The sequence below is a fragment of the Leopardus geoffroyi genome, chromosome D2 (genome assembly GCF_018350155.1).
Source record: "Leopardus geoffroyi isolate Oge1 chromosome D2, O.geoffroyi_Oge1_pat1.0, whole genome shotgun sequence".
NCBI lineage: Eukaryota > Metazoa > Chordata > Mammalia > Carnivora > Felidae > Leopardus > Leopardus geoffroyi.
Genome location: NC_059334.1, coordinates 3,001,328 through 3,025,851, shown reverse-complemented (window position 1 = coordinate 3,025,851; position 24,524 = coordinate 3,001,328). Strand labels below are relative to the sequence as shown.

Sequence of the window (24,524 nt, the reverse complement as noted above, 5' to 3'; positions counted from 1 at the left end):
AGCTTTGGAATACAAGTAGTTTGGTAATATTTCAGAGAAATGATTGTCTACCTAATTTATTAGGATAATAAAATAATGGTGATAGTATATCTTTCCATTTTGAATATTTCACTGGAGTAAAGAAGCGCCTGTATTTATTTATTTTTATTAAAAAAATGTTTATTTATTTTTGAGAGAGAGAGAGAGACAGAGAGAGTGTGAGCGGGGGAGAGGCAGAGAGAGAGGGAGACACAGAATCTGAAGCAGGCTCCAGGCTCTGAGCTGTGAGCACAGAGCCCGATGTGGGGCTCCAACCCACGAGCTGTGACATCATGACCTGAGCCGAAGTCTGATGCTTAACCGACTGAGCCACCCAGGAGCCCCAGGGGGAGCCTGTACTTAAAAGAAATACAGTTCTAAAATATTTTGAGAGAGGTTTCAGTTGTAAAAGTAATTTTCTTTTCCATATTAATACCCTTGCCGGTCATTCTTATCGCCTCTACTTTCTGACATCCAGCTTGCTCTGTGAACTTTGCTGCTGTTCGTTTTAATGTCACTCTTGTTTTCCTTTGTCCATAACAAGTATTTTACGTGGGCGTCCAGATGGTCCCTCAGCTCCCACTGCACTCGTTCTCAAGTAGGGCTTCCCGCTAGGCTCCTACCTAAACCGGGGCAAACACCTCCTTCCGCAGGCACAACCTCACAATGGCAGAGGCCACAAAGGGGCGTGTGTGCAGTGTGCGCATGCGCCCGTGTGACATCACCTTCAGTCCTTGAAGTGAAGCCTTGTGACTGTTCCCCCAGGCCCTGAGCGGTAAGAGATGTAGCCATCGCTGAAGACACGGAACCCAACGTCTGAAGCAAACGTGTGTTTTCGCCATTTCCCAGGAGGAGTTTTACGTTTCTGCCTCATGATTGGGGCATCATGTTGGGATTGGCCCAGTTTGGGGAAGACGAGGAGGAAGTGGCTGTGGATTTTTGCCTTAGATTGAACAATCACCGATCGACTTCTTTCATTGCAAAGGGAGGGAAAAAGGTAAACAACGCATTATATGTAAGCTACCCTTCCCTCCAGCTAGAAATTGTTTCCTTGATCTCTGAAAGAAGGTCTTGGCAAATCAATTCCTCATAGGGTCTGAAATTTAATCACACGTTGTAGTAACAGCTTATTTACATAATTGTTTGTCTATGTAAATAACGAATGTTGTGCTTGGTTCCAACAGCCTGAACTTGTTCTTGGACGGATTGAGAACAACGGGAAATGAACCCAGTCCACGCGTTATTATATATTAGTAACTAAATATGCATTTCCTCTAAAGTGTGCAGCGTTTAATCTCTTTCACCTTGTTTTACTTTCTGTATAGTGGATATAAGGAAAATATTAATAATAATTATGATACAAAATAACAGTGCCTGCCATTTATTGTTGTGCGGATTAAATGAGAAAAGAGACCTTAGTGTGTGCTTTGGCCACGGAAACGCTCAAGGAGTCTTAGCAATTACTAACAATCCCTAAATGTGAATCGCATCTTGCATAAAGTAGAGATTCACAAAGATATTGGCCTGATCCCATCAAACAAAAGTCTGAGTGATCCTTTTTCCTCTGATTGTACTAATTCCAATCGATGCTGTCTGCCCCCATCCAGGGGAGGATCATGAGATGATTCTTTATAAAACCGGTAACCAAAACATCAGTTATCTAGTGACAAGAGCTTGCCTCTACGGGTTACAAACACTGACAAATCAATAAATAGCACTGGAAAAGTATTGTGATAGATGCTGCTAGTTTCAAACTTAATCATGTTTAGTTTAGTCTCATTCAATAACAGTGATGATTTGATTCTCACTGTTAGTTGCATTTCTTAGTGAAACAATCCTAACACCATAGTGCCCATCATTCAGAGCTTTCCAATAGCAGTATTAGTAGGTTCATTATCTCTGGGCTGTTGTGGAAAAGAGCAGCCTCTGTAATGGCCACAGACTAGAGTTCAGCTTGTTTGTGTCAGAAAGATTTTGAATTATACTTTCCTTCTAGCTCCTTTTCCCATCCTGCCATAACTTGTTGTCACAGAGCACAGGAGGCAGAACAGAAGTGTTTCTCTAATTGGCATTGCAAGAAATAATTAGTTTGCTCTTTTAAATTTTTTTTAATGTTTACTTATTTTTGAGACATAGAGAGAGCACAAGCAGGGGAGGGGCAGAGAGAGAGGGAGACGCAGAATTCGAAGCTGACTCTAGGTTCCAAGCTGTCAGCACAGAGCCCGATGTGGGGCTTGAACTCACAAACCATGAGATCATGACCTGAGCCAAAGTCTTAACTGACTGAGCCACCCCGGTACCCCAAGAAATACTTATTTTAGACCAAAATGAGACTTTCACTTATGTGGGCGGGGGGGAGGGGAGAAAAAAAAGTTTTAATCTCATTTCTTTTCTTTACATAATAATCTGATTTTTCAGAAGTTTTCTGAATGTGCCATCTCATTATTTTCATTTCAAATTTTATGATTAGCAGTAAGATGACTGTTTATTTTCTGTTCCATCCCAGGACTGCTTTGGGAAAGCCAGACTATTGGATCACCTGCATATCTGAGAGTGTGCATACACTGGACTCAGAAATGCCTCGAGGTTCTTTTAAAATTCGCTCCTTGACCCAGCCAATTACTGTATCTGCTAAACAGATAAGAGGTGGTGTCTCATCACCACTCGGGCTATTCAGGTACCAGGCCTGAACAATAATCCAGAAGAGTTCATCCGATTAACCCATTTGTCACTGTAAAGAAAGAAGACGCCTTTGCTTTAATACTCTGAGTCACTGGGACATATTACTGAAGCACCACTGAGGAGGCCCTGATGCAATTTCTTTTCAATAGCGATAGTGTGACTAGGTCCAGCGACATTCCCTTTCAGACATTTAATCTCACAAACTTGTACCTTTAACATTTGGCAACAAGGGAACTTCATTATCGAAATGGAATAGATTGTCAACCTGAGTTTCTTGAACTCATGTGGCCTTCGACAAGCCACAGACGTCCGTTTCCAGGGCAGTACAGTAAAGGAAAACACAAAGCCTCTCATCTGTTACACGGATGAGAATCACAGAACCAGATCACTTTGAGTAGGTATAAACCTCAGCGTCTGTTATTTAGCCCAACCATACACTTAAAAAAATCGCCTCTAATAGCAAACTTTTCTCTGCATGTAAATGTCCGGAGATATCAAAAGACCGCCCAGTTAAAAATATATGCATTTGTTACTTATGTAGTTTAACCTTCATTTGAAACCCAAATATATGTCATTTTCTTAATCTTAGTTCAAACGTCTGTAGCTATGCAGTAAGAGTTTACTCACTGTATAAAATTTTAACCTTCAAGGTATGGAAACAACCAAAATTGATAACAAAGTGTCCGTTTTTCATGTACAATACCTGCTGTTTTGATGATCATTTCTCACGATTTAATTTCTGGGTCTTTTGTCAGTAATGGTGTTTAGACTTGTATGATGTTTAATTGGCTGGCTTTTCTGGCCTTGATTATGAAAGTACATATTACACACTGTTGAATTTTGAAATACCTACAGATAGGGGCGCCTGGGTGGCGCAGTCGGTTAAGCATCCGACTTCAGCCAGGTCACGATCTCGCGGTCCGTGAGTTCGAGCCCCGCGTCAGGCTCCGGGCTGATGGCTCAGAGCCTGGAGCCTGTTTCCGATTCTGTGTCTCCCTCTCTCTCTGCCCCTCCCCCGTTCATGCTCTGCTCTCTCTGTCCCAAAAATAAATAAAAACGTTGGGAAAAAAAAATTAAAAAAAAAAAAAAAAAGAAATACCTACAGATATTCCCTTTTGATGTGCTGTCAAGGTAATTGGGTCTTCTGAGGGCCTCCTAAATGTGAATGTTGAGAGAGAAGAATTTGTTTTTTTTTTTTTTCCTTTCCAAGATATGAAATCACATGATTTCCCCCCCATTAGTCTTCAATTTGCTACATGAGCTTTAGAGAAGATAGAGAAAATTCACTGTGTGCCAGGAGGAAGACAGGAAAAGAGCCAGAATCTTTTGTTGGGCATTTATGCTCAAAGGAAAGATCTGTAATCCCAATCCAGCCAGTAGAAGAGACATAGGAAGTAATACTGAAGCAAGAGACAACGATTAGGGACAAGGGTTGTGATGAGCAGGGATGTTTTGAACAAGTTCAAGGACAATTTCCCGGAAAAATCTCATGCTTACGGTGGAGCAGAGAAAGAACTCCACAGGTCAGTTCAAATGAGAGAGAAGGAGGTTGACAGCTGGAGCCTGACCCATGGCCGGGAGAGGTCTCACTGGGATTTGGGGGACAGAACTGAGTGATCAGTGACTTAGCATTGCTACGGTCCTGGACACTAACACTGGGAACTGGGCCTGGGGGCTGTACTTTGAAATGCAGTAAGATGGTGAGAACAGAGATAAGCAGCAGTTAACCAACTGGGTTGGGGATTAATACGGGTCTAGGCAGAAACGACACGGAATTAATCATCTTATGAGTTGCACTGCACCAAGATTCACTCCCTTAATTTTACTTAAAATGGATAGTTTGGATGGACTTTAAGCTCCACTATGTGGAAAAAGAGATTTTAGCATTCTAGGCTTAAAATAAACGTATGATAGATGTGTGACAGAAGAAAGTGGCATGGATGAGACTTACAAAGATAGCTTGTAGTTTCTAGCCCAAAGTTTAAAAAAAGATGGTCTCTTTAGGTTCTTATATACTGGGCAACACAAATCACCAGCAGCAAAGCAGATGCATTTGAACTTCCCCTCGGTGTGCTGGGATACAATTAGAGCAGTTGCTTGGGTTTTGTTTCATAGAATTCATTCAGTTTGGCCTGTGTGCTTAACACCGCTCTTCATAACTGAGTGAGGTTGAATAACGTTTCAAAATGGCAAAGGGAAGGCTTTAACATTGCCTTCACTTAATCAAAGAAAAAATTCAATGCAATCGTTTTCCGTAACGGTCACAGTATTGTCATTCTGCAGCTTTGCATCGTGGACGGAAGTGGAACACCAGCACGTAAGCAAACAACACTCAACTGGGTGGACAAGCGTATTCCACTGTGGAGAGCAGCCCAGTAAGTATCACTCGAATTGCTAAGGCATGCTAATCCTTTCTCTCTGCTTTCTTGTGCCCTTCCTGAAATTAAAGAAGTGACTGTCTACATACAATCTGGATTGATTTACTCTTGCAGATTCTATAGCCGATGGAAGGTTTTAGAAGCCAGTATATATTTTAACTCAAGAGTATAATCAATGTCTATGCAAATTATCAATACGCCTAAAAACTTTACTATGAAACAGTTAAATGTTTCTTTCTTGAAACACTTAAGTATTTCTTGATAAAGCTCCAAGAAGTTTTTAATTTATTTGGCCATCTATCTATTAGGTTTATTCTATTCTGTAAGTATCTTATTTATAAATTGAGAAATTAACTAAAAAAAATACCAAATGTTTTCCCCTAAATTCAGAAAAAAAAAAAACAAAACATTAAGTTTATCAAAAAGATTACAACTCCTTTCCTAAAAACTCCAATTTGACTTTTGATGAACTTTGGACTAAAATTTTGTATTTGGGTTTTGCAAAAGAACGAAGCAGCTCATCTTAATTCTGTGTCTGGTGCCTGTCAGTGAAGCAAGCTGACACATGGTAAGTCGGATGGAGGCTGTGAGGCTGATGATCTGACTGAAGCTACTTAACCTCTCTGAGCTTCCATTTTTGCATGAGAAATGCTGACTTCTTAGCTGCCCTCTTATTCCTCGGTTATCTTTCCTTTCACAACCTCACAGATACACTGCTTAGAAAGAACCATGCCAGACAGCTGAAAATGGGACACAGCACAGTAATCAGAGAAGGAGATCTCATTTTGAGAAAGGTGCCAGGTATCCTGTGAAGTGAACGGTCTCCCGCAAACATCACCAGTGTCTGTAAATAGCTTCTCCAGGAAAAACCAAAGGGCAGCTTTTCCAGTGCTGTTGAGCTGAACAGAAAGATGGGTACACAAAATAACAGAGCTTACAGTCACACTCAGATGCCGTTTGTGTCTGATGTACCACACGTGTAGGCTTACATATGTGCACATCAGACACATATGTCCTGTAAAGCAGCCAATCTTTATCCTCCGTAAGACTCACAAAAATGGTTTCTAAAAATCCTTAATCATTGAATTTAATAGCACGGTGATCTAATTCCAGCTTAGGAGTCATAACTTTTGGCAAGGTATATTTGGCTAAGTAACTTTTTCCAAAAGATACAATTAAAATGATCTTTTGGCTTCTAAAATAACCTAAGAATTCCATTAAAAACAGCATTCCATTTCATTATGATATGGCTCCATTAACTTGCCATGAGATGGAGGAAGTTATCCTTGCCTAAGAGGGTCAACTTTCAAGGCCATCCTTGACAGCTCTTCATACTTCATAGGGGTCCTCTTAACATTCCCAAACCATGACTATGTATGTATCCATAATTTCTGTTCAGTGAACTTTACATTTTTGCAATTTTTATGCTGTGATGTAAACAAACACTTTCATGTCTAAACTATGTTAACATCCTCTAGTGCAGTACATTCTTTTCTATTCAGTTTTTGAGAAGGCATCTTCTCAAAAAGTTAAAAACGTTTTCAGGATTAAGCTAACAAAAATTACTAGGCACATGCTTGTTAATAAAACGTATTGAGATTGATAATTCATACATTTTGTTTCTCTAGGTGTCTCCCCAAACCAAAACTATACCAAGAATCTACAATGAATCTCAGAACGACAGCACATATATCTGCTTTAGTTCACCATTTTATCCCCAGTATGATCCGTGATTTGAATTTGAATTAAAGTAATTATCTTCTTGGGTGGCTCAGTTGGTTAAGCCTCTGACTTCAGCTCAGGTCATGATCTCACACTTATGGGTTTGAGCCCCACATCAGGGTCTGTGCTGAAGGCTCAGAGTCTGGACCCTGCTTCGGATTCTGTGTCTCCCTCTCTCTCTCTCTCTGCCCCTCCCCTGCTCATACTCTGTCTATCTGTCTGTCTCTCTCTCTCTCTCAAAAACAAACGCTTAAAAAAATAAAATAATTATCTTCTCAAAAGGTGACTCTACGAGCCATTTGAATAGAACTGGCTTTCCTATCCATTAATAAGTTACTATCAGCTTCAGAGAGTAGTGTACCCACGCTGAAGGACTACGGGTAAAACATGTATGGCTCAACATAATATACACAAAATATAAACTAGCATACAAATATATATAACTATAATGAAACTATACGTGCCATTTTCCTTCTTAAAATGGTTATTGCAGCAGAACCTATTCCCTGAAACCCGGTCAGGTGGAGGAAGCATGTTTTGGACCAAATGCTGTGTGCACAGAGTTCTGTGCATGGTGGAAAAATAAGGCTTAGCTCAATAAAACAGCTAGTGAGTGCACAAAGCAGACACGCTGAAATAGCCTGAGTGATGGCATCCTAAGAGAAAGAGGAAGACGGACGAGTGCAAGGATCCTAGGGTCACCTCGCCCCGTGGATGCAACCAGACAACACTTAATGCTGTGTAAATAACCTGGAAAACGACCTGAAGAACTAGCAGAACAGACTCACTGCAGCTAGATGTACAAAAGAGGCCATATCCAAAAGAAGAAAAAGAGCGGAGATGTGATCAGAAGCCAAACGGTCCCATGGGACTATCTGCAGGAGGGAACAACACCTGATGTGTGAGAGGGGAGAGGGGCAGAACCCCACTAGGTGCCCCGGGCACAGAGGGGAGGTGGGTAGAACCCCACTAGGTACCCTGGGCACAGGGGAGAAGCGGGAACAGAACCCACTAGGATCCCCAGGCACAGAGGGGAGGGGGGCAGAACCCCACTAGGCACTCTGGGCCCTGGATGATAGCACAGCAGATAGCCTGGCTGACATACGGCACAGAAGCAGGAGTTTGAAAGAAATCTGTGTATATGGTAGGCAAATTTGTCTGTGAATCTTGGGGCCTGTGCTGGAAGGGCAGGGGTTGTTGGGAGACTTCTCCAAGAACAAAGGAGCTGGTGGATGCCATCTCCCTCTCCCTTCCCCCGGCCTAGATATAAGGGAACCGGCACAACAGGAACACTCAACACCTAGCTTGCTGATGACGTGCCCCACCCCCACACCCTCCTGCAGACCCAGCCCCTCCAACCCAGCCTCAGCAGGACTTGTCCACAGTGGGTACAAATCCCCTCCACCGCAGGCCAGCTCGGACTTTGTCCACCACAGTCCCCCGTGTTCTCCAGGGCACCTGCACCTCTCTGGACGGACTCCTGCCTCAAGAAGAGAGGAAGATAGGCACACACACCAGTCTGACTACAGCCCCATCAGTGGGCTGGGGCAGACATCTGGTCTGACTGCAGCCCTGCCCACCAACAAAAGCTTCGCAGGGGACAACAAAGAGAGAAGACACTGCAGCTCATGCAAATACCTGATCTGACTCAACGTAAGCCAAGGCAGCCCCAGACAACTCCACTAAGATCACAGGGAACAAACCCTGCCCACGGCCGACCAAGAGCCGTTGCAGATGATGGTACTGAAGGCGAAAGGGGCTCAGCCACAACAGGGCACAACGCACAGGAGACACACCGCGGCACCAAGTTCTGGGGAACAGTGGACGTTGCACCGCGGGGCACGGCAAAGCCTCCTCTTCGTTAGGCCTCGACTTCGAGAGCAGGAGACATGGCTGACTCTCCTAACACAGAAACAGACCCAGAGACTCAGACAAAATGAGGAAACAGAGGAATGTGTCCCAATGAAGGAACAGGACAAAATCACAGCAAGAGACCTAAAGGAAAGGGAGATAATTAATATGCCTGACAGATCATTTAAAATAATGGTCAAAATTCTGAAACAGAGGGATAAGATCCTAATGTGATTGCCCCAGAATATGGTATATTTATGAATTTAAATTTAAATTTATTTTTTTGTTTACATTATTGATTTTTTTTTTTTTTTTTAGTTTAAAACATTGAGACTGCATTGTGTATATGAAAAATTCTATTTAGATTTAGATGTGTATGCAAAGAGTGCTTATTTGGGACAAATTTGTGTTTCATCAATGTATAGGTGTATTATTCAGGATTCCTTACAAATTGGCTGCCTGCTCTTTCCTCTCTTGATGTGATGCTCTATAATCCTGGTTGTGGAGAGAGATGTAGAAGGAACTTTCACTGGGAATGGGAGTGGGTATTATACAATTTTGCAAATGGATAATAAGGTTTTGTTCCTTTTATTTTTTATAATATATAACATTTTACCCTCTACAGCTAAGATGAGGACAATAATAACCACAACAACAACCACAAGAACAACAACAAAAACTCCATGACCTAGCATCCACGATATAGCAGACAATGTGAGATTAATAAAATATGTATTTTTAGATTCTTTAAGCCAGCCACAAAAAAATAAAGGATAGCCATTATTGAAAATAAGGCTTTGGAAAGGCCCCATGAGAAATGACTTGCCAGAGGTTTAAAGCATAAAATTAGCTTGGTTTTCAAATCACAAAATAAATATTCATGGTTTGTTTTAATTGAGTAAAGAAGTTGAAGAAAGAGAACTTTTTATGCTGGATTTTATACGGGCATGTTACAATGGTCTCAGTGCATATGAGAGTACTACTGTAAGACAGAATATCCCATTGCATATAATGCTTTCATGTCATAAAGTCCAATAATACATGTATACTATTCTGTTAAATTAAAAAAAAAAGATAGTTAAAAATTAAATAAAGTAATGGTCAAAAAGGCACTCATTGAACTTGATACAAGAGGACAGTACCTCAGTGAGACCTCAACAAACAGAAAACATAAGAAATGAATGATTCGGAGATGAAAAACTCAACAACTGAAATAAAAAAATACCCTAGAGGGAATGAATAGTAGACTAGAGGAAACAGAAGGACAGATCAGCGACCGGGAGGACAGAGTAATGGAAAGTAATCCAGCTGAACATGAGAGAGAAAAGTAATGATAAAAAATGAATATAGACTGAGGAAAAGATCAAGTGTTAAAACACTCACATTATATGGATCCCTAGAAAAGAGAGAGAAAAGGGCACAGGAAAAGTATTTGAAGAAATAGTTTTTCCCAAATCTGGGGAAGAAAACAGAAATTCAGATTCAAGGAAAGCCCCCAGCAAAATCACTCCAAGGAGGTCCACACCAAGATACACAGTTATTAAAATGGAAAATGTAATGATAAAGAGAAAAAATTTTAAAGCTGCAAGACAAGAAAAGACAGTTACATGCAAGGGAGACCCCATAAGGCTCTCAGTAGATTTGCCAGCAGAAACTTTGCAGGTCACAAGGGAGTGGTATGATATATTCAAAGTGCTTAAAGGGAAAAATAATCTGCAGCCAAGAATACTCTATCCAGCAAAGCTTTCATTTATAATAGAAGGAGCGATAAAGAGTTTCCCAGACAAACAAAAGTTAAAGAAATCCATGACCACTAAACCAGGTATACAAGAAATATTAAAAGGTACTCTTTGAGCAGAAGGGAAAGACCATAGACAGGAGTAAGAAAAGCAGGAAGCACAAAATCAATAAAATTAACTACATCTAATAAAAATTAATCAAAGAATTCACAAACTAAAAGCATGTAAAAGTATGACACCATATACTAAAACACGGTGAGGGACTGGCAAAAATTTAGTGCTTTTAGAATGGGTTCAATCTAAGTGAACATCAACTTAATAGATATTGTTATATGCATTAAATGTTATTTATAAACTGAACGGTAACCATAAAACAAAAACCACTAATGGATATGCAAATAATAAAAAGAAAGGAATCCAAACATATCACTAAAGAAAGCCAGTGAACCATGAGAGAAGAGAACAAGAGGAGAAAGGAAGAGAACTACAAAAACAACCATAAAACAAATAACAAAATGTCAGCAAGTACAAACATATCAATAATTACTTTGAATGTCTTCAATCAGAAGACATAGGGTGATGGGATAGATAAAAGAACAAGAATTATCTGTATTCTACCTACAAGAGACTGAATTCAGACCCTACAACAGCTGCAGAATGAAAATGAAGGGAAGGAAAGCATTTTTTTTTTTAATTTTTTTTTCAACGTTTATTTATTTTTGGGACAGAGAGAGACAGAGCATGAACGGGGGAGGGGCAGAGAGAGAGGGAGACACAGAATCGGAAACAGGCTCCAGGCTCTGAGCCATCAGCCCAGAGCCTGACTCGGGGCTCGAACTCACGGACCGCGAGATCGTGACCTGGCTGAAGTCAGACGCTTAACCGACTGCGCCACCCAGGTGCCCCAGAAAGCATTTTTAATGAAAGGAAAAAACAAGCTGTAGCAGTGATACCTACATCAGAAAAAATGGACGTTAAAACAGACAGTAACAAGAAACAAAGAAGGACACTATATAATCATAAAGGGAACGATCCAACAAGAAGATATAAAAATTGTAAATATTTATGCACCCGACATGAAGTGCCCAAATACATAAAGCACTGTTTAACAAACATAAAGGAAGTAATCAATATAATACAATAATAGTAGGGGAACTTAAATACCCCACTTACATCAATGGGCAGATCATCCTAACAGAAAATAAATAAGGAAATAGTGGGTTTGAATGACACATTGGACCAGATGGATTTAACAAATATATTCATAACACTCCTGTAAAACAGTAGAATACACATTCTTTTCAAGTGCAAATGGAACATTATCCAGAATAGATCACATATTAGGCCACTAAACAGGCCTCACCAATTCAAAAAGAATGAAGGTATATCATACCTTCATTTTGACCACAATACTATGAAACCAGAAATCAACCACAAAAGCAAAAACAAAATTAAAAAAATTTTAAAAAATGGAAAGATCACAAATACATGGAGGTTAAATAACATGCTACTGAACAATAAATTGGTAAACCAAGAAATCAAAGAAGAAATGAAACATCACATGGAAGCAAACAAAAGTAAAAATACAATGGTCCAAAATCTTTGAGAGGCAGGAAAAGCAGTTCTAAGAGGGAAGTTTACAGCAATACAGGCCTATCAGAAGAAGCAAGAAAAATCTCAAACAACCTAATCTTACACCTCAAGGAGATACAAAAAGAATAACAAACAAAACCCAGCAGAAGGAAGAAAATAATAAAGGTGAGAGCATAAATACATGATATAGAAAATAATATTAATAATAATAATAATGATTAATAATAATAATAGGAGGGATAAATGAAACCAGGAACTGTTTTTTTTAAGATCAACAAAAATTGATAAACCTCCAACCAGACTAATTTTAAAAAGTAAAAAAAAAAAGAGAGGGGAATGGGACTCAAATACACAAAATCAAAAACAAAAGAGGAGAAATACCAACAGCACAGAATCATGTAAGAAAATATTATGAAAAATTATATGCCAGCAAACTGGACAACGTAGACAAAATGGATAAGTTCCTAGAAATATATAGTCTGCCAAAACTGAAGAATGGAAAAATAAAAAATTGGAACAGACTGATAACCAGCAATGAAACTAAATCAGTAATCGAAAAAACCCAAAAAACAAAACTCCAGGACAAGATGGCTTCACAGGTGAATTCTATCAAATATTTAAAGAAGAGTTAATACCTTCTCTAGCTATTTCAAAAATAGAAGAGAAGGAAAACTTCCAAATTCATTCCATGAGGCCAGTATTACCCTGATTCCGAGACCAGATAAAGACACAACAAGAAGAGAACTATAAGCCAATATCCTTCATGAAAATAGATGCAAAAATTCTCAATAAAAGCCTGGCAAATTTAATCCAATATTACTTTTTTAAAAAATCATTCACCATGATCAAGTGGAATTTATTTCTGGGTAGCAAATTGTTCAATATTTGCAAATCAATGTGATTCATCACATCAGCTATAAAAAAGGATAAAAACTATATGATCATTTCAATATATGAAGGGAAAAAATCTGACAAAGTACAACATCTATTCATAATAAAAATCCTCAACCAAATAAGTTAGAGGGAACATGCTTCCGCATAATAAAGGCCATCTATGAAAAACATACAGCTAACATCATATTCAATGGGGAAAAACTGAGAGCTTTTCCCTTACGTCAGAACAAAACAAGGACGTCTACTCTCACCACTGCCATTCATCATAATACTGGAAGTCCTAGCCACAGCAATCAGACAACAAAAAGAAATAAAATGCAAAAACAAAACTAACAAACAAAAATAAAAACTAGTCCACAGTTTGTCTTTTACTCCAAGTCAGTTAAGAACTTACTGAGGAGCTTGATAATTCAATTCTGTAGTTGTTGTTGTTGTTGTTGTTGTTGTTGTTGTGTCTCACTTTGTTGGAGCACTGATTGCAGCCTTGAGCTGCAAGCATAATGTGAGCACCAAGCATAATGTCCGCGTGAGCACCAAGCATAATGAGAGAGGACAGTGAAGAGGAGAACAGGAGGCTGGACGGGTTCTGGGGGGCTGCCCGTCACTTGCCGTGACGACTACTGATGTGCACTTATGGCTGCCACAGGTCAGGGCACGAGTTACACGCAAATCTGTCTGGACTCGTGTGGGCAACAGCAGCAAGCATCATCAAGCAAACTCGGGGCAGAACACTCCCTATTCAACCAGGGCTTGTCCGGGTGACAGAGGAGGTGTGCCAGCATATCTGCATGTTTACCCTTCCCTTTTTTTTCTGTGGGGTTGGGGGTGGATGGTAGTGTCCATGTCTTCTATGTCCCTGTCTTTAAAAATGGTCCATAAAAAGGGGGACTGTTGGGTGGCTCAGTAAGTCAAGCAAATGTCCACCTCTTGGTTTCGGCTCCGGGCATGATCCCAGGGTTGTGGGATAGAGCCCCACATCTGGCTCTGCTCTGACAGTGTGGAGCCTGCCTGAGGTTCTCCCTCTCTTTCTGCCCCTCCCCTGCTCTTGCTTGCTCACTCTTTCTTTCTCACTCTTCAAACTAAAGAGATCTCTTTCCTTGAACTTGTGTCCTTTATATGTACTTAATAAGACAGATCACATGGTACTTTGTGGTCATTATGTATGTCTGAACATAATTTTCTTAGCAGCATTCAAGGTCCTTAAAGGCAGCCCCATGGTTCTGTTAGGAGTACAGCCCCTGAGACACAGGAGGGAGGATAGGGGAGGGAGGCAGAGACAACATTACAGTGTGTTTCTGAGCAGGGGTCTGCAGGTGTGATGGGTCATCGCTCACTTGATTTTGAAGGACTGTCATCGAACAGGCCAAATAAACTCTTTTCAGGGGGACAAAAATCATAGGCAAACTCCCACTGATCGAAGGGAGCATTAACTCCCTGTGCAACTCTGCCCCCCCGCCCCCTGCTACTAGACACAGTGCTAAGTGATCCGAAAGCAGGCATGCATCAGTGACAAGAGTGATGCCCCTAAGGTGAGCCCCAGTCAGTCCCCGCTGTCTTGTGGCCCCCTATCCTGGAGGCAGGGAGACATTTCTGCTTTAGTATACGGACATCATAAAGCCATAACCACATGCTAGAACCCATCTTGGAAACATTTACTGCAAGTGTATTTTATACATCACAGTTGTTACGAGATTACTGAATAAATAGCAGAGTCAAGAAAGTGGGGTGGAAAGGTAAGAGTGAATGTCACATGAGAAGTGAACAATTCCATTAAGAGTAAAATAAAACACAATGAACACGATAGGTTAGTAATTTCTAAACGTTTAAAACTGGAATGAGTTTTAGGCTCCTACTACTCTAAGTATGGAGTTATGTAAATCACTTGTACCCACCTTTGTTAAAGAGTTAAAAAAAAAGGGCAGCTTTCTAATTCCACGTTTACTGAAAATAGCTGTGTGTTCTCTCTGGGCCCCATTTATTCCATCTGTGAAGTGAGGAATGACTTTGATGACATCTCAGATTTTTCCAAACTTGGAAACTGATTTGCCTAAGATCCGTGATCATTGGCAAAGAAGTAACATGAACTTAACAGATATTATCAAGTACACATCATGTATGAAGACACAGTAATAGGGGTGCCTGGGTGGCTCAGTCGGTTGAGCATCTGAATCTTGATTTCGGCTCAGGTCATGATCTCATGGTTCTTGAAATCGAGCCCCACGTCAGGGTCTGCACTGACAATGCAGAGCCTGCTTGGGATTCTCTCTGTCTCCCTCTCTCTGCCCCTCCTCCATTTGTGCTCTCTCTCTTTCTCTCTCAAAATAAATTTATTTTAAAAACCCACAGTAATGAAGAAAACAACGCACAGTAATACACAAAACAGATAGACTTATGTCCTTTTGTCCTGCCCTCTTGGAGGTTAAATCCTAGTGTGTGGAGTCATCAGGGAAAAAGTTCAGTGTGTCAGAAGGTGTTCAAGTACAGAGGAAAAGAAGGCAAGGTGTATACGCAGCCATGGAGGCGGGGACAGTGCTGAACAGGTTGGCCAGAGCCAGACTCATCGGGGAGTGCGGTGAGAGCTCCAAGCTCAGGGACACTGCAGGGAAAGAGTCCTCAGCAGAGAGGACAGTGTGAGTGCCCTCAGGGGGGTGTGGGCGTCACATGTGCTGGGAAAATGACGAAGAATTCTGTGGTTTGAGCCAAGAAACAGAAGCGGCAACTACGGTGGGCACAATCCCGGTGAGTTAAGAGGAGGTAAGGCCATGTGGCACCCTCTGGATGAATTTGGCTTTTATTCAGAATGAGATGGAGAGTCGCTGACTTTTTAAAAAATTTTTTTTGCATAAGAACGATGTGGTTTGGCACTCCAAGGGTTGCTTGGGCTGCTGTGTTAGAATGGATTACAGTGGGGCCAGGAGGTGAACATTGGCAAGGAAGCAAACTGCTTCTAGAAGATACATCTGACAACAATGCTTGTAAAATTAATAACCTGGCTAAAATGATGATAACGAGTCGACATCGTTTAACTTAGGTTTTTATGTCATGGCCGTCAGAGCGGCTAAAAGTTCTATGTAACCCAAGTACACGAGATACCCAAATCACTATCCCAGACAGGTAACACCTGGCTCTAACTAATGTGATACCAAGGGCACTTCCATAATTCCTTAGGGTGGCTAAGAAGTCTGTTTCACTTTTTTTTTTTTTTTTTTTTGGCAAGAATTGCCATATTCCAATAATTCACCAAAATGACCCACACAAAGCGAAAGAGGAGAGGTACCCGCTGTATGTTCTCTATGCCCTTTAGAAAACGTGGAGTTGTTCCTTTGGCCACATACATGCAAATCAAAAGAAAGGTGATATTGGGGACATCAAGGGAATGGGCAGTGTTCATAAAGGAGAGCCCCCCAGACGTCCCCATGGCAAAACATGGTCTACCGTGTTACCCAGCATGCTGTGGGCATTTGTGTAATCGGCCAAGCACGCTGAGGGTAAGATTCTTGCTGAGAGAATTAATGTATATACTGAGCATATTAAGCCCTCAAAGAGCCTTCCTGAAGCATGTGAAGGAAAATGATCAGAGGAAGAAGGAAGCCAAAGAGAAAGGTACTTCGGTTCAGCTGAAGCACCAGCCTGCCCCACCCAGAGAAGCGCACCTTGTGAGAATACACAGAGAGGAGCCTGAGCTGCGGGAACCCAGTCCCTATGAGTTCACGGCACGATAAGTATAAAAAAAACCATAAGATCTCAAGATTGTATTCAAAAAAGTCACCTCTTTCACAGGTGATGTATTTCGCAGTAGAGGGCGTCCACAGAGATGTAAGGATTTGTGTCCTTTGAGAATAGTCATATCACATACTGAATTTTAAATGTCTTTGTGATAAAATTTTCATCACTATCTTACAATCTTCAGCATAATTTTTGTTAAAAATTGAAGACTTGCGTCTAGGCTCACTGTATTTGCAGAAAGGATGGATAGGTGCCCCCACTCAGTTGAAGTGTTTCACAAAAAGCCATGTGGGCACCAAGAGACCCAGAAGGATGTGACATGCAGGATGAGGGCCTTGAAGAAAAGTGGTTACAGGTTCTGATCTGGAGCCAGACGGTAAATGCAGGTGTCATGTAAAAACCAATACAGACTTTGGAGCAGACACGTGTCCCTGGAAATGTGTAAACACCTCATAAATGAATGAATTCTTCCATATAAGCAAGTAAAGTCGGGGTCAGGGTTTTTGCTCGGGCATTTGAGGACAACGTGATTTTTAAACTAGTGAAATCTGAGACGTAAGTACTGGATACGTGAGGAGAAGGTGTAATAAATACTCTGAAAGAACTTACAAGTTTATTTAGGATTTGTCTTCCAAGTGAGCCCTTTTCCCTACATGTTGTTATATGACTGTCAGGGGCATGATGCTACAGACATATTTTATCTAAAGTTCCTATTTTGAAAGCCACATTTGGTGCATGCAAATAGAAAAAGATGACACAATAGGGCAAGAAATCTATAGATGATGAGAAGGCATGTGGGCCCACTTAGCCATACTTTAATAAGATTATCCTAATACCCAACAGTACAGTTCTTAATTTGGTTTCTAAGTACACTTTAATCCAGTCATTGTAAATCACCACCCCTCCAGATACCAAGGAGAGGGAGACACGAACATATCCTTTCCAACGTAAGATAGAGGCAAAAGTCATGTCCGTAACGTGACACATGCTGTGCTTTGTGTGCGTTCCTACATACTGGAGGTGGCATAATGTGTCCTGAAATTTCTCTTCATCATGAGGGTGATGGGTTACATTCTAAAATATCTGAGAAATAAAGATAAAGTAAAATCATATTGTTTTAAAAGAAGCGTTTTATTTTCATAAAACGCCACACACACACGCACACGGGCAGGCAATTTCTGAAAGGGCTCTCAGTGATGCTCCTCTCCTGATGTTCATATCCTTTCCACTCCCCATGACAGAGGGTTTGAGATTAATCATGCTTGAGATTAATGGCTTCTGAGATCAAATACCAGAACACCGTGATGCTTTTCTTCCTCACAGGGTCTTGGCTTCTAACTTGCTGTCTCTGGCGTGACTGCTTCATGGAAAAGATCCATGTAATGACAGTGAGGGAAGTCCCTGGCCAATAGCCAGTAAGGAAGGGACTGAGGGAGGACCCCTTACCCAAGAGCCCAGGAGAAACAATCCTGCCAGCGACCTCTTGAGTAAGGAATGGAAGTGTGTCCACTCACCCTCAGGGAAGCCCCCAGACCACTGTGGCCCCACTGACACCTTCCCTGAGCTTCGTGAGGTGTTCAGACCCAGAGAGCCCCGTGAAGCGCTGCCTGGACTTTTGACCTACAGAGACTGTGAGACAGGAAAGGGTTGTTGCCTTACTAAGATTTGGGATAATTTGTTAAACAGAAAGATAGAACCAATGCACAAAAGTAAACCAAGTCACAAGAGAAAACACATTTTTTAGGGGGAAAATCCCTACATGCTGGAACTGGAGGCAGCTGCCATAAGTGATCAAAGTTAACATATTATTTGACTGCAGCATGAGACTATCATAAAGCGTCTTTGCCTTTTGATCTGTTAGACACTCAAATAGAAAACCAAAATATTACAGAAATGTACGCTGTAAATTAAGAAAGACATAGAAAACAGAGAGGATATGGGAGGTAGTTATAAAATGTTATCAAAGTCAGAATCTATATATTAGAGGAAATGGCAAGGATTCCAAAAAGATGCACACCTCCTTCTCTGGGAATAATTATTACTCCGATAGTATATTATAATAAATAGAGTTCTGAGTGACAAATTTGTGGGAAGTCTAAGCAGCAATCCAGGTAAATACACACCACTCCTCTAAGGAGGAAATAGGAGAGGACAATCCTACATACTTCCCTAGAAACATGTTGTCTTTTCTTACAAATGTCTCTTTTATAATGTTACCCACAAACTGCAAAGGCCCCTCTTCCTAAAAATAATAATAATAATAATAATAATAATAATTCCATCACTAACTGTATTTCATAAGTAAAATTTCCTTCATGATATGAAATTATGTTAATTTTTGAATACAGGCTTTTCCCACCATTTTGTTAATAAGTACTTCATGAGAAGGGGAAAAATCAAAAGTCTTTCAAAAGCCATCATACCTCGATGATTCAAATCAACTCACCAGGCTTATGACAGGCAAACGACATAAAAATAAATTGTCCCACCAAAGCTAACTTGATTACTACTGACTACCTACCTGTGTTCTTCTAAGATTTTATAAATTGCCTGTGATTGGAGCTCAGATGAAATTAGCTTGCTGATTGTCTGTAACCATAGGAAACACTATTCAAGGAGAGGTAAAACAGAAACTAATCCTTCACATACACAGTAAAAGGAACGTAAATAGGAAAGAAAGTGATTTAAGCACAAGTGTTGCACAGAACAGACAAAAAGAATCAACCACTGTATAACGTCTCTCATAAGGGCAGAGTCCTCGGTTAAGTAGGCTTGTGTCTATTGATGAATGATGGCTGCAAGGGCTGCTTTCACAACATACCAAATGTGGCGATGAACTTGAAATCAGACTGGTGCCATTACCTTGTGGGGTTTTCACAATGCAGGCAGGTCTAGAAACTGTTTTGTTGTTGTTGTTGTTGTTGTTGTTGTTGTTCTTGATGTTGTTGTTTTATTTGGTTTTGTTTTGGTTTGGTTTTTATCAGCTAATATAACATTGATTATGGTTAGGAAAGTGTGGATGGGGCATGAACAGAACTCACTGGCTTAGAAACTGGTTAATATACACAAGCAACATCATTGTGCAGTGAGGGCCTGGATATCGGACAGCACGTTTCTTTAATAAGCATGTTTCATTTAATAGCCTCTAAATGTCTAGAAAGTCTAATCACTAGTTACAATATTGTTGACTGAGCCAGAAATTATAGAAACAAAGACATATTTATGGGATATTTTCTTGGAGCTGCAGTAGTGTAGCATGAATTCAGGGTAATAGGCATAGAATTGATAGGAATAGTAGTCAGAATATCCTTGTCTCTGGACAGTGAGAGAAATACCTCCAAATTGACTAAATCTTCCTCTTTAAACTTTTCGCTATCATGTTGTCATTACTTTTTACCGTTTCAAAACATGCCCCAAGCCGCCAAGTTTTAGATTCTTTGATATTTTTGGCTTTAAAGTGGTCTTTCAGCACTTTTACCCCAAACAGTAAACTCCTGAACTCTATACCACATGAAAGAACAGCTAATTCTAGCTGTATTGCATGGAGCCCTTAATGTGCAGCCATGGGGAGGAATGTGCTGCTTAACCACCGAGAACAGTGATTCTAGGGCCAAGTGTCTCATTCCTACTTTTGACCGTTCGGAGGCATCGCTTATGCCAGGTGAAAAGCCTTCCTGCAAGAGTGATGGGGGTGGCCGCACATGTCTTTCTGCTTTGTCAGCTTCTGTTGTCCATAGGTCATTGTATCCCATGTGCCCATCCCCCCCCCCACGTGTCCACCAACACAAATGATCTAACTAAGTTTACCAGGAAGTGGAGAGTGTATCCATGCTTCCCTTCATTGTGGTGCATCACATGGGAGGAACAAGTCACTACAAGAACACAACAGCAAAATATGAAATTAAGCCCTTACTTTAAGCTGCACCTCAAGATGCCTTATCTAGCCCTCACAATCACATCACAAATTTACAAGATAAGAAGACTCAATAAAGATAAATAACTTACTGGGTATCTGGGTGTCTCTGTCAGTTAAGTGTCCAAGTGTTGGTTTTGGCTCAGGTTATGATCTCAAGGTTCAGGGGATCGAGCCCCACATCACGCTCTGTGCTGACAGTGTAGAGCCTGCTTGGCATTCTCTCTCTCCCTCCCTTTCTTTCCCTCCCCTGCTTGTTCTCTCATATAAACATATAAAAAAGATAAATAAGTTCCCTAACGCCATACAATCAGTAAGTAGGATCTCTGTAATATGACTGTTTCTGACTTGAAAATGATTTACCCTGAACTATCACCAAAAATCCACATTTACATAATATTGCTCTCACATGTCCTGGATGGATCCCAAGGTTAATTTGGTACAATTTCATTGCCCAGAGGATCTCTGATTTATTCTCTTCCAAAATGTCCATCTATGTTATATATCAACTTCTACTTGGAAACAATCATGGCTGAACCTATGCATTCCTATTCCCTCCTACAACAATTTGCCTACTATCCACCTGCTGGCTTAACAATGAAGACCAAGTTCTTATTGAACTGGAAGTCCCTGAAGGCTTATCTCATTGTCTTTTCCCCCTAAACTCACCACACCAGTATATTGAGAATAGCCTCCATTTGTGGGTACAAAGTTTAAAAGACTCTCATTTATTTATTTATTTATTTATTTATTTATTTATTTATTTATTAAACCCATAGCCCTGCCATTATCATTTATATTATTTCTACAGAATGTAAGAATTCATTTAAAGAGGGAACAATATAAGGTAATCATTTTATTGCCCATTTATTGTCAATACTAGGAATATAGTTTGCAGAACCACTGCCAGAATTACAGCAGAGATCATAAGCACCTGAAATTCTGTGTCCCAAATGCATTTCCTGTTATCGATAGGATACATGTGTAATATTTGCATCCTCTACATTTACAGTATGTAAGAGTTATTTATATCTTGCAAGAGAGGTTCTCTGGTGCTTTTCCTACTGAAAAAAATATTCTGTATTTAAAACAATCTATTCATTAGACACTGGGGACCATGTAGGTACATAGACTATTTGGAAGTGATACCAGCATTTCAGCACCCAGGACTTCCATACGCATTCCAAGGAGTTTTGGGTGTGGGAGCTACTTCAATTCTGATTAAATAATTTTTCTTTGTGCATTCTGCCTTTGTACTTATGTTCCACATTATTTTTTTGGGTATTAGATTGAATATTATCTTGCACTCTTACATGGAATTTCTTAAGAAAGAACTATTGACTTTTTTCTTTCTTTGCCAGACAATTATTTGTAGTAGCGGATGGCCTATCTGCTGATGCTGATTTTCAACAACATCCCTAACCTCTCTCTACCCACTGGATGACTCCTCCTCCCCCAGCTGTGATAACCAGCAGTGTCTCCAGACGGTGCCAAATGTCTCTTTTTAGGCAAAGTCACTATTAATTAAGAACCACTAATCTAAAAGATTTTGCTTCTGTATCTCATGTACAAATAAAATTATAGTCCTAGAGATCACAATCTGGGTGTGTGTGTGTGTGTGTGTGTGTGTGTGTGTGTGTGTGTGTTTCCTGTGCCATGGGTCCCCAAGATCACACTCAGGTTGAATGATTCACTATGAGGATTCACAGAACTCAGGATATTGGCATATTCACAGCTATGATTTATTGCAGTGAAAGGATACAAAGCAAAATCAACAAAGAGAAAAGGCACATCAAAGTTCAGAGGAAACCAGGTGCAAGCTTCCAAGACCTCTTTCCCTTTGGAGTCACAGAGATGCAGTTAATTCTTCCAGCAGTGGGTTGTGAGAATATGTGTGGAGTTCTGTCCATCAAAGGAGCTCATTAGGCACTTAATATTCACTGCCCAGCATGTATGAAAACTCCAGACTCTCGGAAGGGAAGCAGTTGTTTAGCCAAAACCACATTGTTTGTACAAATAATTCATGTACAGTACGCCACGCTTATTAGTTAATAATGATGGGGATTTTCAAGAAACCCAAGTTCCTAAGTGCTAGCCAGGGTTCAACCTTGTAAGCAGGTCTTCCTAAGGGTAATGGTCCCAGCCTGCTATGCTAACTCTATCTGCACACTTCCCTACACAAAGTTTTGTGAAATGCCAACTACATTTTAGGCACCCAAAGATTTACAGAACGAGTGAGTTAACCAAGTAATCAATCTATCTTGTTTTCCATAAGAATCCATTAAACTTCTTTATTTAGACTTTTGTTCCTAGGGATTCTTAGCTACATAGAGGGAAATATTCCTAGCAATGAAATATAATCACAAATTATAGAATTAAATAGAAGATTTTAGTTAATTATGCCACCCTTGACACTCATTTCTAGAAAATCTCCAAACAATTCAATATGTCACAGAGGACTCCATTTTTGGGGAAAAGAACATGGGGCATGGTAATGTTCTGGTCATTAAATTCCCAGACACAACCACCAAGAGAATGAGCAGTGTAAATCTAGACTACATGAACAACCCTTTTCTTCCAAGAAGTCTATGCCATTTTGGAAGATAAAATCACTCAACGGTAAATTTTGTTTAATAGTTGACTTATCTACTGTCCTCCAGTCCAGACAAAGGGCTCGTAATTAATAGGATGGCTAGCAAAAATTAGCTTCATCTAATTTTTCAAACAAGAGAATGAGCCCCTCTTCTTATGCTAATGAAACCATATGGCCCTCTTTATAACACCTGTCCTCAGGGGCAGGTTGGGTTTTACTTTTGCAGCACTCTTGGCCACCCACCCTCCCCCACCCCGCGTGCAGTCTTTATGAAGGGCAAGACTGTCACTGCTCTTGTCTCTCACCTTGCTCTCCCCAGAATCCTGCTTAGTCTGCGCCAAACTTATTTATTTTAATAAAGCTTTAGGGGATCACGGTCAAGAGTCCATATACCCCCAGGGTATTTTAGTTTAAAGGCAAACATGATTTTCAAAAAGTGTATTAAAGACAAATCAGCAGGCCTTTCAGGATTTGTTTCCTTGATTCTAAGGTGTGCTAAGAATGGTTCCAGATGGACGCTGACACCATTCGTGGCATTCGTGACAGCGCTTGGGAAGGTCCTTTGGTTGCCAAAACACTGTAGTAGACGCCTCTGACATAAATAGGCGCAAGCGTCTTCCATGGCGTGCCCTAACAAATAGTATCTTCTGTGTTTGCATGTTTTGAGAACAGGATTGGAAAACATTCATTAGACGAAGCACTTTGCTCTTAAACGTTGTCCTCATGCCTTTGAATGCACATATTTCTGGTTAGACAGAGAGGGTGCATTGGGTGCAGGCCCCTGGCCATGAGTTTGTTTGTGGATTATTCCTCCTCCCTCTCTCCCTCCATGCTGTGCTGTTTGTGTTTCTTCCTGAAGAACTGTACCTTAAGGGAACTATTCTGTACCCATTCTTTTCCAAAAGGTGAAAAGGGCTCAGCCAATGCTGATGTCTGGAAGGGGACCTTGACTGAGATCACAGAGTTAACATCCTCCTAACAGTGGTCCAGGAAGCACGGTCCAGCTGGACGAGCCAGTGTGAACAACCTTCTAATTCCAGGCAGAACTTACTCGCCATATGCAAAGGTAACTACTCAAATAACTTTTTGCTTGAGACATTTACGTTAAATGTAGTATTTTTGTAACAATAGACATGCATGGTTAATGATGATAATTTTTAGAAACTGTTACTTTCAGAACTAAGAACAAATACATGATCAGATCGTTGCTTTTAAACACACTGATTCCTGGATCCTAAATGATGATAAAAGTTCACCCTAAGGAACATATTAGCAAAACTCTATTCCTTGCCCTGATTACAGGAAGATAATTTATTTTTGAAATATTTTACTACTGGGGCGCCTGGGTGGCTCAGTCGGTTCAGCATTCGACTTGGGCTCAGGTCATGATCTCGTGGTTTGTGAGTTCGAGCCCC

The 24,524-nt window shown here is 40.6% G+C and overlaps 1 protein-coding gene and 1 long non-coding RNA gene across 20 annotated transcripts in view; one reads left to right on the top strand and one right to left on the bottom strand.

The window, feature by feature from the left end:
• Positions 1–24,524, bottom strand: part of PCDH15 (protocadherin related 15) — a 1,244,966-nt gene that overhangs the window by 847,513 nt on the left and 372,929 nt on the right. The gene's annotated exons all lie outside the window — the stretch shown is intronic.
• On the top strand, positions 980–24,478 carry LOC123576381. Of its 2 annotated transcripts, none has more exons than XR_006701347.1 (3): positions 980–1,015; positions 4,984–5,075; positions 21,878–24,478. It is a non-coding gene; the product is annotated as an uncharacterized LOC123576381 (long non-coding RNA). The 2 variants fall into 2 exon arrangements; XR_006701346.1 differs by lacking the exon at positions 21,878–24,478 and adding an exon at positions 6,707–6,841.